The sequence below is a fragment of the Psammomys obesus genome, unplaced genomic scaffold (assembly GCF_907164565.1).
Source record: "Psammomys obesus unplaced genomic scaffold, mPsaObe1.curated_primary_1811, whole genome shotgun sequence".
NCBI classification, from domain to species: domain Eukaryota; kingdom Metazoa; phylum Chordata; class Mammalia; order Rodentia; family Muridae; genus Psammomys; species Psammomys obesus.
This window is the reverse complement of record NW_026586550.1, coordinates 5,994,072-6,007,500: the sequence shown is the minus strand read 5'-3', so window position 1 is coordinate 6,007,500 and position 13,429 is coordinate 5,994,072. Positions and strand designations below refer to the sequence as shown.

Genomic DNA, 13,429 nt, shown 5'->3' with positions numbered 1-13,429 from the left:
AACTAACTAACTAACTAACTAACTAACTAACTAACTAACTAACTAACTAACTAACTAACAAAAAAGTATGGTAGTGCTGTTTCCCAAGTCCTTAGCAGCTCTGAGGGTCTTTCACTATATATCGTAACAGAACTGATTTTGGAAGTTAAATCACTAATATATATGCATTTAGTCATTTAAAATTTATGCATATTTATTTGTTATGAATATACTCTCTTAATATAACTTAAAAAGAAATCAGTCTCAGACAAATTAGAGACGGGACAAATGCAATTCTTAAATATATTTCCAATCATGAGAGCTTTAAATTACACTAGTCAATAGCTCAAGGCATGAAAAAAGTTAGGGCATGCAAGGTTTACATTAAGGATTTTAGAGAAAAATCCATATTTCAGATAATGCTTTGGACTCATTTAAGTTCTTGCCCAACTTTCAAATATCTGATTAGGCTGTTATTACAGGTCAGATACATAACAAACTTACAAATAGCCCTACTAAGTGCAAAATCCTCCAGGCTTGGCATTTTCTCATTGTTCTTACTTGGATCTTTAATCCATGATTTCCTGTGTAAGTCATTTTTGTGAAAGTTAAGTTAGTAAAAACTAGAGATCCAATATCTAAAAATAGTCCTGCACCTGAGAGTCAGGGAACATTGTCAAAAAGAAAGATTCTAAGAGCTAGACAATCAGGGAGTCTGAAATGAGAGTATGCTTTGTAGTAAGTTCAGAAGCTACATACTTAAAGTCTAGCAAAACATGACCACCTAAATGCTAAGATTAACAAGACTGACTCTTAATGAATATGCCAAACTTGACAGATAAAGTATACAAGGCCTCAACCCTGCATAAAGAACTAAAGGCAACTAAGGAGAGCTGGAAGCAGTGAGGTAGTCCTCCACAGGGAAGAGCACGCTAATTGGTTGTTCAGGGCCCTGAAAACACAGGAACAAGTCACATTATATGGACTTGACAGGTTGTATGTAAATAGATGTATGTATAAAAATGAATATATGTATTCAATAACAATTAGTGGAGGAAGAGCACATGGACTTGAAGGAGTACAAGAAGGAGGATAGAGGAAGGTTTGGAGGGAAGAGGGGAAGGGAAAAATGATGTAATTGTATTATACTCTCAAAGCCAACCAACCAACCAACCAACCAACCAACCAACCAACCAACCAACCAAATACACAACTAAATATCCAATAGAAAATCAAGAAATCTAGTTCACTAGATATTTTTCCGCAATGCTGAAGAAGAAAACACCATCAACAACAACAGGCAAAGGATGTCATGGTTAGCCTACCATTGTGAAATTTTTATTTTTATATTTCCTCTCAAGATACTTCATTAATAGAACTTGAGATATGGCCTGAATGAAGACCCTATGCCATTTCTAATATTAAAACCAGTAATATAATTTTCATTTTAGTTTTTAAAAGCATATATAAATAAATAATCTTCTTCTTATGGCTCAATGTGTTGGTTCACATATTTTTAGGGTATACAAAAATTCCTGATAATAAAAAAGGAAGCTTATAGTTTAATTATAAATGTTGAATGTCTTAGAATTGAAAAAATAAGACATTATTCAGGAATTATTATTTTAATTTTTCTTATAAGAGGAGACAAGGAATAAATATTCATTTGAAGGTAGATATAACCCCTGATGTTAGTTGAATGTGTGCCTATGTGAACTCCACTACTTATTAACCACGTAATTTACCCTGTAGCCAGGAAAACTGTGTGGAACATATTGCTCTGGGAACATATAAATACTATTATTTTTCATATGTAATAAAAACTAAACTTTCTTCAGAAGATATGACACAATGAGGGATCTGGAAAGTAAGTAGTAAATAAAAAATAGATGAAGTACATCTGGTCTCAAAATACTAAACTCTATAGTTCCATTTCTGTGTATATACCCAAAAGAATTCAAAGCAGAAACTGGATGCTTACATACTCATGTTCAAGCAGCAGTGACAAGAGCCAAAAGGTGTAAGCAACCTTACTGTCCATTGGTGGATAAATGGAAAAACAAAAGCTGGCATATCCATACAACAGAATAGTATTTAGCCTCCAAAAGAAAGACATTCTGACACATACTAGAGATGGATGGATCTTTAAGTCTCACGAAAAGGAATGAATCAGTCACAGAAGAAAATCCTATATACTTCCACTTGTAGGGAGTTCCAAAGCCAGTCACATTTCTAGAATGCTGGTTACTAGGGGCTGGGAAAAGAAGGAATAAGGAAGGAATAATTTAATAGATACCTAGGCTTTCAGTTTTCAAAAGAGAAAAGTTCTGCAGCTAGATGATAATGATGTTTGTACAGATTGTACAATTTGTGAATGTACTTAATGACCATGAACTGCCCATGAAAATGCCTGAAACAGTAATAAAAGAAGAGTAAGTTCCATTCCTAGGCAATGTTCCTAGAAGAGCAGAATCTGAACTCTTGAAACCTCAAGTGTTTTATGACCCCATAGGCAGCAGAGAATGGGGTCAGCAGGCAGCTGAATCACCTGTCACTCTTGTGAGCCAGATCCAGGTGAAGTATGGGCATACTTTAAGGACAGTGATTATGTAAGCCTACTCTGATGTAGACAGAACCCTTTGATGTTATAGGCTCAGAGCTCTAGAACAACCAGAGGCTCTGGAAATAGATGGCCTATTATTTTCTTGTTACAATAATACAGCAGTTCCTTCAGTTCCATATGGTCTTATAGACTGAAGTTACAAGAAGCAGGGTTTACTATCAAGGTTATGAATAAATACAACCTTCCCCCTCCCTGAGTTCCCAACCACATGGATTTGTAAAGTTGTTAAAGTGAAGGGCTCAAGATCTAATTTCAAATGCAATACATCAGAGATCCCTTGACAGTGAAGTCAAGTTAGCAAGCAGAATGGCTTAGCCATCAACAGGGAGGGTAAGAGACACAAAAACAGGACACAGACTGGCGCACTTCTCATCAAGACACTGTAGGCAAACATTGGTAGTGCTGTGGGAACGTCAGAACTAAAATGGTCTCTGGAGGAAAAAAGCTTCAATAGGAAGAAGGAGAAGCCAGACATTACTGTTCACTGAGTTCACTGTTTGCTAGACACTGGAACAGGTGTTGTGCATACATTAGTTGACTAGATCCTCTAAGCAATCCTACCAGTTAAATATAAATGACACTTTTAGCAATGTTAAAGACTTTGCCCATTTCATCTGTTGGGCTATGCTGGTATCAAAATGCAAGTCAGGCAAAGAAGTACAAAATTAGGTGCTGAGTCGGCTCCCACTATTCCAAGGGTAGGGCTGGGTCAATGCTCTGGGTCACAGCACAGTGCTGAAGATTTTGTGCAAGTGAGAGCAGTTGGGAAGAGGTGGTTCTGGCCATGGTGACACTTGTGGCAGCCATCTGTCTGTGGGTGACCCATGCTCTGCTTTCCAGAGAGGCTGACAGCGACATATGCAGAACTCTCCTGGGGGGCATTTCTTCAGCACATTTCCAAGATTTTCATGAAAATGTAAAAGGCTGTTGGCCTGAGCAAATGCGTTAATTGGGCTTGTGGTGCCTTAAATGAAATGCTGATGAACTTCCTGCTGGAAGCTGAGTTGAAGGAAACTCCATGTCCCTCTTGCCTCTGAATATAGTTTGAGCAAATATTTTTCTTATAAAGCCAATTCCCAAAGTTCTTATTATCAGTGTATGAGGGGAGAGTGAAAAGTCGTTTTTATTTTGTTCATAAAACACATAAAACTTGAAATTAAAATGTGGATTTTCTCAGTTTTTCTTAAATATGATTTCACTGTATGGATACACCTGCCATCAAACTTAATTTTATTTTACTCTAATAAATGTGAGAGACGATTTTGCAATGAATAGACCGTTAGCAGGCCCAAGAGATAGCTCCCAGTTGAGGAAGAGATGCCATTTTATTCTGACCCACTGTTCTAAGGGGTTCTTAGTCCCCACTGTACTAAGGGGTTCTCAGTAGAAAAAGCAGGGAATTGGCTTCAATAGAAAGAGCCCACTACAAAATTCTGAATAAAAGACAAATACATAAAAGTATGTGTTTTAGGTCTGGCTGAGGGTCAGGTAACGTATATGGCTGCTTTGAAAATAACCCTTCTAAATGGGGTACAGAGCTAAACAGAGAATTCTCTGCAGAGGAATACTGAATGGCAGAGAAACACTTAAAGAAATGCTCAACCTCATTAGCCATCAGGGAAATGCAAATCAAAACGACCCTAAGATTTCACCTTACACCCATCAGAATGGCTAAGATCAAAAACTCAAGAGACAACACATGCTGGAGAGGTGGTGGAGAAAGGGAAACCCTCCTCCAGTGCTGGTAGGAATGTAAACTTGTACAACCACTCTGGAAAGCAATCTGGTACTTTCTCAGATAACTAGGAATAGCGCTTCCTCAAGATCCAGCTATACCACTCCTAGGCATATACCCAAAAGAGTCTCAAATACACAATAAGGACATTTGCTCAACCATGTTTGTAGCAGCCTTATTTGTAATAGCCAGAAGCTGGAAACAGCCCAGATGCCCCTCAGTGGAGGAACGGAGGCACAAATTGTGGTACATCTAAACAGTGGAATATTACTCAGCAATAAAAAACAAGGAAATCATGAAATTTTCAGGTAAATGGTGGGATCTGGAAAAGATCATCCTGAGTGAGCTATCCCAGAAGCAAAAAGATGCACATGGTATATACTCACTCATGTAGACATATAATATAAGATAAACCTACTAAAATCTGTACACCTAAAGAAACTAATCAAGAGGGAGGACTCTTGCTAAAATGCTCACTTGCTATCCAGAAATGCAAAGAGGATGGACATCAGAAGAAGGAGAAAAGAGGGAACAAGGCAGGAGCCTGACACAGAGGACCTCTGAAAAGCTCTGCCCTGCAGACTATCAATGTAGATGTTGAGATTTATGGGCAACCTTTGGGCAGAGCGCAGGGAATCTTAGGAAAGAAGTGGGAAACAGTAAGATCTGGAGAGGACAGGAACTCCACAAGGAGAGCAACAGAACCAAAAAATCTGAGCACAGGGGTTTTTCCTGAGACTGCTATTCCAACCAAGGACTATGCATGGAGATAACCTAAGACCCCTGCACAGATGTAGCCCATGGCAGTTCAGTATCCAAGTGGGTTCCATTGTAATAGGAACAGGGACTGTCTCTGACATGAACTGATTGCCCTGCTCTTTAATTACATTCCCCTGAGGGGGAAGCAGCATTACCAGGCCACAGAAGAAGACAATGCAGCCACTCCTGATGAGACCTCATTGACTAGGATCAGAAGGAAGGAAAAGAAGACCTCCCCTATCAGTGGACTTGGGGAGGGGCATGCATGCAGAGGGTGGAGGGAGGGAGGAAGTGGGAGGAGAGGAGAGAGGGAACCATGGGGGGGGGGTAACAAGGGGAATAAAGTATAATAATAAAGAAAAAAATAATAAACCTATCATCTACGGTAACGTGGAAAAAAAAAGAAAATAACCTTTCTAGAACCATAGGTGGCATATTTTCTCAGAATGAAGACAGTTAATGTTCTTTGTAATGAGCTATATACATGGCGAAGATGGAGATGTTGTTTGAACTGGCATCTCCTGGTTGTCAGGCTAATGATTTCATCATCTTCCTTTCAGGATCATCCTCATCTGGAGACAGTCTGTGTTTACAGAGAGATCCACTTACATTGCTTGCCACCACACTGAGGCTCTGTAATACAGAAATTCTGATAATCCCTCCTTGCCTTGTCTTCTATGAACACCAGACTGTACAGCACCCTCATCTTTACCCACCACACACTGTGTGTTTTAGCAGCAAGGGAGGGATGTGGGGATCCACAGAGGTGCACACTGGAAAATAAGGAGGATAAAAAAGAAAAGGGGAAAACCCCAACTCTAATTAAAATGTAACAGTCCTTCAGTGTCTGTCCCAATGCTGGTTAATGCAGACATTTCCAATAACTTTAATCTCTAAGTGGTGATTGTCGGAAAAAAAGAAATCAAGTTTGCGTATTTTTTTTTTTTTTTTTTTTTTTTTTAGACAAGAGGAAAGAAAATGACTTGTCATATCTGGCCGGTTTAGAAATATAAAATCCAATTCTGAAGAAGCAGAGATAAGGAAAGTGCAGTGGAAGAGCCATCAGCTTAGCAAACACTAAATAATGAACAATGCAGAGACTGTCCAGTGTGATAAAATGCTCTATTAGAGCGACTGTTTTTAAATGAGTGATAATTGTGGCACATCCACAGTGAAAGGTTATTGAATTTTTATCTGCAGGAGAAGCTTTTGACAGACTTGCTAGAAAAGTCACCTACAAATAGCACCCTCTTTAGATGAATTTGTCCAAAGGGGCTTTCTGGCGTATAGCATCTTTCTGACATTTGCAAGGTTTTGCTTTTCACAAGGATCAGATCAGATAGTCTGGATTTCTATGAAGTACTTGGGTTTTTCATCAGCCTTAGAGAAAAGTCCCCATTATTCTTTTCTTTTTTTCATGAAAATTGAATTAAGTTGTTAGGTAAAATCTCAGTCAAATCCACTCAGAATTCAACAACCAGAGTTTAAAGACATTAGTGCCCAGAATTAATCACAATTAACAAGCAACACAGTGCCGTAGAGATTCACACTTGACATCTTCCTTTTCCTCATATGAACATAGAGGTCTTTTACATTTTTCTGCATAATTTATAATATGTACTATACTGTTGGATTTAAGATAATAAAAGGAAATTTCCTTGAATACATGACAAAGTCTTTCAAAACAGATCCTCTGGGGGCAGGTCCAGGCACAGTGCTCCAGCTTAAAAGCTAGCACAGAGATGTCAAGATCACTTCCTCCTACTCTTTAGTGCTTGTGACACCATCAAAGCCACAGATACAGCACAGTCTTTACCTTGTTGCTGTACTTATGCGGGCATCTTAAGAACGGTCCTGTGTGTTTATAAGGGAAACAGAGGCAGGCTAGCCTGGGTTCTGAGGCCCCCTTATCACAGAATATCCTGTTACACTTTGAAAACAGCTTTAGTATAGATGTTGTCACCATTTTTTTCCTTTTGACCTTGGGCAAATGGCCACATTGCTGTGCTCCATGATCATACTTCGTTAAACTAAAAGAATAAAGGCTGGTCTGTCTAATACAGCTTGAGGCAGGATGTGCAGTTAAGAATTAATATCTACTGTCAGGCCACCGGGGAGGAGGATCCAGCCAGTCCTGATGAGACTTGATAAGCTACGGTCAGATGGCAAGGGAGGAGGACCTCCCTTTTAGTGGACTGGACGAAGGGAATAGGGGAGAAGAAGGGGGGAGGGTGGGACTAGGTAGAAATGAGGGAAGGGGCTACAATCGGGATATAAAATAAATAAATTGTAAAAAGTAAACATTAATAAAGCAAGAAAAAAAGAATTACTATCTTTAAAGGTTCTTGAACCTATGAACTGTAATCTAACTGTGGAGTGCCATCAATGTTATTATGCTGTCCTTTAGGGCTGCTACATACATACACATTCATATACACAACCCTCTGGCAGTCTAGAAAAGGTCTCTGTGTGTACTACTGATGAACACATAAGCTTCCAGAAACATATCCTGTTTGAATTCACAATATTTTTTCTAAATTCAATCTGCCCAGTGATGGAGATTTCTTGCATGAAACCAGCCAATTCACACTCCCCTCTACTTCTGGAGTTCCCTGTCAAGATTCTTCTCTCTTCATCCACTACATTTTCTAGCATAGCCAAACTTGGTGTCAAAGGTGAAAACATTAAAAGGCATACCTGTCTCCAGTGGAGCTCACTAAGTCACGAATACGCATTGGTTCTTGGGCTTCTCTCAAGTTTTAAAGCACCTAAGTCACTGATAGTAACCAAGATTTAACAGTACAATGAGTGCCTTCAGGTCCCGTCTTGATTGTTTCTCACTGTTACGTGTGGACCACTGGAAGTCAAATTTGTCCCTTTAGGCTTTCTGTTTAAGCTGTGCTACCACAGTAGTCATCCCTCCTCAGTATTCTGCAGGGTGCCAGCTCAGCCCCAGAGAATCACACCCTCTTCTTAGGCTGGCCCTGCAATTTAAGCACACCATTTTAGAACTCTTTTATTTCCCAAATTCTGCCTCCTATCTTTGCCAGAGATTTTCATTAATATTTATTCTTCCTGCTTCCATTTTATAGTTTTGTTTGCAGACACAATCATTCAGCTGGAAGCTCCCAGCCACTACACTTAAGCATCCATGATATTATCATATTTTAATAAAATATTTCCCTTATGGATACAAATGTTGGCACTTTCAAAGAAATAGCCACATAATTCTTTATGAGCAGATACTTAGAACTTTGTAATTTCACTGGAACGCCCACAGCACTGGGCTGCTCTAGCTCTGCAACTGATAACTGCCTCCTTATAGTGCAGAAGACTTGGCGCAAGACAAAGAACATTATAAAACAGCTTCAGACTGTGACAGGCTTCGGTGTTCAGGACAAAGAAGAGCAGGACACATTCTAGGCATTAGCTAAAAAGAAGCTATGTGGGGAGAGGCAAAGGTAAACACAATTTGGAGCCACTCATAATAGGAATGTCTCAAAAAGGGAGAGCCCTTATGTACCAGCATTTAGGATTGCTCAAAACAAAAAGGAACAAAACAAAAAGGGAGCTCCCAGGGTACCCCTGAGGCTTGAGATTAGTCCACAGTCATAGCACATATCAGTGAGATGAAGACAGCAAGCCAGGAGGCTGGTATTCATTATGACACCCCGGGAAAGCGTCTTTTCCATTCCTAATATCCATTCCTACAATCAGTGTCTTCAGAATCCAACAGCAGCATTCATACTATTCTTTTCTTGTTATAAGTTTCAATGAGTTTATAAAAACAGACACAGGACAATTAATAAGCAAAAAAAATGAGCAAAAATTTTCAGTTAGTTATTTTCTCTCAACAAAACATGATTAGTTGAGAAGTTGGGTATGAATGGCAGTGCATTTGATGCTTTTTCAATGAAAGAAAGGCTTATACAGAAGTATAAGCAATGCTGATTAGAGAAGTCCCAAACAGGTTCAGCGATGGTCAGTGGGTGGGAAACTCATGAAGGAATTATGTCATCAGTGGCAATTTAAGTTTCTTAGTAAACAACATGGCCGTGAAATTAAACAATGACTTTGAAAAGTCTCACCAATAAAAGAAGAACGATAGGAATGAAGACAAAAATGAATTCATTTGTGGAAATGATAGCTACTAACACCAGAAAATGATGAAGGGACTAGAAAACCGAAGTACAGAAAGATGATTAAAGAGACAGCATACAGGGGCAGGCTCAGGCAGACTGAGGCAGGCAGGATGTCCGATAACCATGTACAAATATTTGAAACTTGTAAATACTGAAGCAGGAAAGGAATTGCCACACAGAGAGCTCTAATTAAAAAGAATCAGATGCAATTAGGACAAGGGGAATGCTGACTTAATGGCTAAACAAAAGCAAAGCTGAAATGGGACAATATCCCATGGGACTCTTTCATTCTCACTTGTGCCACAGCAGAACAGCTAGGAGATTTGCATTTTTGTTCACCACTAGGGCACAAAAAGAACAACATGGTGAGATCTTGCATGAAAGAACCCAAATTCCACTTTAAAAAGTGTTGAAGCATATAGTAGGCAACAAATGAACAAGTCTTTGTATGTCACACATGCAGGCATACAGGTGTGGTTGGCCACCTACACCATTTCTATCTATATTTCCTTTTTCACGTATTCATTCATTCATTCATTCATTCATTCATTCATTTTTACAATTAATTCATTCTATATCCCAATTGAAGCCTCATCCCTCAACTCCTCCCAGCCCCAATCTCTTCCTCTCTTTCTCTCTATTCCCTTCCCCTAGTCCACTGAAAGGGGGAGTTCTCCTCTTTTGCCATCTGACCCTAGCTTATCAAGTGTCACCAGGAATGCCTGGATCCTCTTCCTCTGTGGCCTGGCAAGGCTGCATTGCCAGTGGCAAGTGATCAAAGAGCAGGCAGCCGAGTTCACGATAGAGGCAGCCCCTGCTCCTTTTACTGGGGAACGCACATGGAGACTGGGCTGTCTCTGGGCTACATCTGAGCAGTGTTATTAGGTCCTCTCCATGAATGGTCCTTGGTTGGTAAGTCGTCTCTACAGGACCCCCTGGCCTCAGATTTTTTAGATTTGTTGATCTCCTTGTGGGACTCCTGTCTCCTCCATGTCCTCAGCTATTACAAACAAGGAAATCATGAAATTTGCAATCAAATGGATGGAACTAGAAAAGATTATCCTGAGTGAGGTAACCCAAAAACAGAATGATACGCATGGCGTACACTCACTTATAAGAGGATAATAGCTGTATAATATATGATAGCCATACTCAAATCTACAGACCTAAAGAAGCTAAACACTAGGAAGGATCCTAGGGAGGATGCTTAAATCTCCTTCAGAATGGCAAACAGGATAGACACCAGAAATGGTGGAAGAGGTGGAACAGGATGGGAGCCTATTATAGAGGGTCCTCTGAAAGGCTCCACCCAACAGAGGATCGAGGCAGATGTTGAGACTCAAAGTCAAATTTTGGGCAGAGCACAGGGAGTCGTATGGAAGAAGAGGAAGTGGGGATAAAAGATCTATCTACATTTTCAATGATACAACTGGCTGGTACCTGATTCTGTATTTATTCAATAGGTTTGGCAGCTGTAGCCTTTTGTGTTATGAGAAACCTTCCTGTTCTTATTTAGTACCTTCAGAAGTATAAAAAGAACACTTTAATTTTCACCCATTTTGGGTAACATTCAGGCTAATAACTGATAACTCAAAGAGAGTCACTGTGCCAACTCTTGTTACTCATGTAAGTATCTCATCCCTGTGGCTGGTGCTCCTGTCTGCAAACATGCTTCTAAGAATAGAATCAGCAAACCTGCAAAAGATTTCTGATATACATGGAGCTATAGAAATGGAGGAAGAAATGTTAAGGACCTCTAGGTCAGTGGTTCTCAACCTTCACTATTGGTTATTTAAAAGCAGATGCAATTCTAATATAAGCTGAGGTTGTTAGCTGTCTCTGGACAACTGTAGTTCTTAGCTTAACTGGACTGGCTTGGGGTGTAGCACAATCCTCAGGAACACCTTGTCCCTGGCATTGATTACCTCTGGGCTGGGGCCCGGCTTTCTTACTGATTATAGCTTATGTGCAGTTAAGTGTGAGAAGTGCTACCCCACAATGTTTGTTTGGAAGTAGATTTTAATTCAATAGCACACATTAAACTCACATGACAGTGCATTAAAATGTCTATCTTAGCGAAGAGATCTCAACATGGTTTCCCTTGAAATCATAGAGTTGCATGAGTCCATCAAATGCTGTTAATACACATAGCATCTAGGTGGTAGTGAGATCCCAATAAAATGCTCTAAGCACAAATCCCAGTTCCTCCCATATAGAGCCTTTCAGAATCACCGGTTATAATCTGCATCAATCACCTTTTTATTTGAACTGGATAGCCAGTTTTGAAAGTATTAAATGTCACTAAACATTTGGTTTATAATAGATATAGTCATTACATATATTCATAAATATATACATATGTATATCTAAAGGTCACTAAAAAGATTAAACATGCAAAGCCATTCTGTGATGGGAAAGTAGAGAGTTGATCTGGAATTCAGAAGGAACTATCTATAAAAGAGTAAATGAATTTGAGGATGGAAATCAATTTGAAAACAATATCAATGATAAGTTATGGCGATAACATGAACAGTTCATAGAAAGAGAACAGCACTATATCAGGTAGTTTTCCTTTCTAAAATCCACATGCCCAGACTGATCAAGAAGACATTAGACAGACTCACACTGAAGGACATAAACACCCAGCCAACACCATTCCCTTAATAAGGTCAACAAGAGCTGGAAAGTATGTACTCTAAGGCCTCTGATGTGAGTAAAAGATAGCATATATCAAAAAACAAAACAAAACAGGGAAAACGGGGGAGGAAGTAGGAAAGATTTGATTAAAATGCACTACATAAGTGTATGAAATTCTCAAATAATAATTGTAAACAATGAAAATTTACAAGGAAAGTCTAGGAAACCAGCAGTCAAAGGAGACACGGTTGCTAAATGTGCTGTGATATCCTGGAAAGGCTCCTAGACTAAAACAAAGAAAACATAACCTGCAGACTTTAGTTAACAGCAATGTATCAATACTGGCTCTTTAGTCAAGATGAAGAGTCTATCTTAATGGAAGATGTTAACAAAAAAAGGGCATCTGGGAATGGGATGGGAATGTATGGGGGGTTCTCTGTACTGTCTTTGAAACTGGAGTCCAAAAATATATGAAACTATTATTTTTAATTTTTACTTTAATAAAGGTCGACTTAGGAGCCCCATGATGGATCTCCCACCATGACATGTTGTATGCCCAGACTTCTTGGTGACTGTGAGATAAATGTTGAAAATGAAAAAGAGTCAGTAGAGCAACTTAGATCTTGAGAAAAATCTTATATTGGCTGACTCCAACAAACAAACAAACAAACAAACAAACAAAAACAACTAATAGTGAAATAATTAATTACAACAGAATTCACCTGGGGGTGTACAAATTTGTCATGAATAAAAAATTAAGTCCCTGTAACAGTGGGACATCTTTGCTTGACAATAATGGGAGAAGCAGAAGCTGCTAAACAGAGCACAGCACTATAGAACTGAACTGTGAGGCTGAGAAGCTGGTTCATGAAAGAAGGCCCATGATCATCTTCCAATGAGAAGATTCCCATGAGTATTATGTCTGATAAACTCAACTGCTGTTGCAGCCTGTTCAACACACTAGAAACTGTCATAGATTCAGAGTAGAAAGGCATACTCAAGGTGTTTTCACCATGTTTCCTAAGATTATATGATCACTTACCCCTTCCCTTTTAGCATCTATAAACATCAACAGAAAAAAGTTTAGAAAATGCAGGGCCCAAAACATGCAGCTGTGATTTGGAGATGTATATGGTATTTGTGGATGAAGAGTTCAAAGAGTTATCCAGGTTTTGAGACAACCATTTAGACAAGGGAAGAGTATATAGACTGTTATTGTTAGGAAGGTTCTTCAGTGGGTGGGATGATGAGCCACTGCAATGCTCAACTGAAGGAACCTATGATGAAGTGAAGTGTAGAAAAAGGAAATGACATGGTAACTTAATTTACCATGGTAACTTAATTTACACAGTCATACAGGCTAGTGGCTAGTGTGGCACAATGAAATATCTAGAATATATTGCATAGCATAATTATTAGAGTAGCTCAATAAGAGAATGTTTGTAACACAAAACAATGAGCAACACATCAATATTGATTACAACTCAGATAAACTTTAAAAGATTATACACACACACACACACACACACACACACACACACACACACACACACA

The 13,429-nt window shown here is 39.1% G+C and overlaps 1 protein-coding gene and 1 long non-coding RNA gene across 2 annotated transcripts in view; one reads left to right on the top strand and one right to left on the bottom strand.

Annotated features, from left to right (window-relative positions):
- LOC129672526 (uncharacterized) overlaps positions 1-5,876 on the top strand; it is a 7,569-nt gene extending 1,693 nt beyond the window's left edge. The window contains exon 3 of the long non-coding RNA XR_008719514.1: positions 5,657-5,876. This is a non-coding gene — a long non-coding RNA (uncharacterized LOC129672526). The remainder of the gene's footprint in view (positions 1-5,656) is intronic.
- Positions 1-13,429, bottom strand: part of Exoc4 (exocyst complex component 4) — an 824,181-nt gene that overhangs the window by 106,808 nt on the left and 703,944 nt on the right. The window lies entirely within an intron of this gene.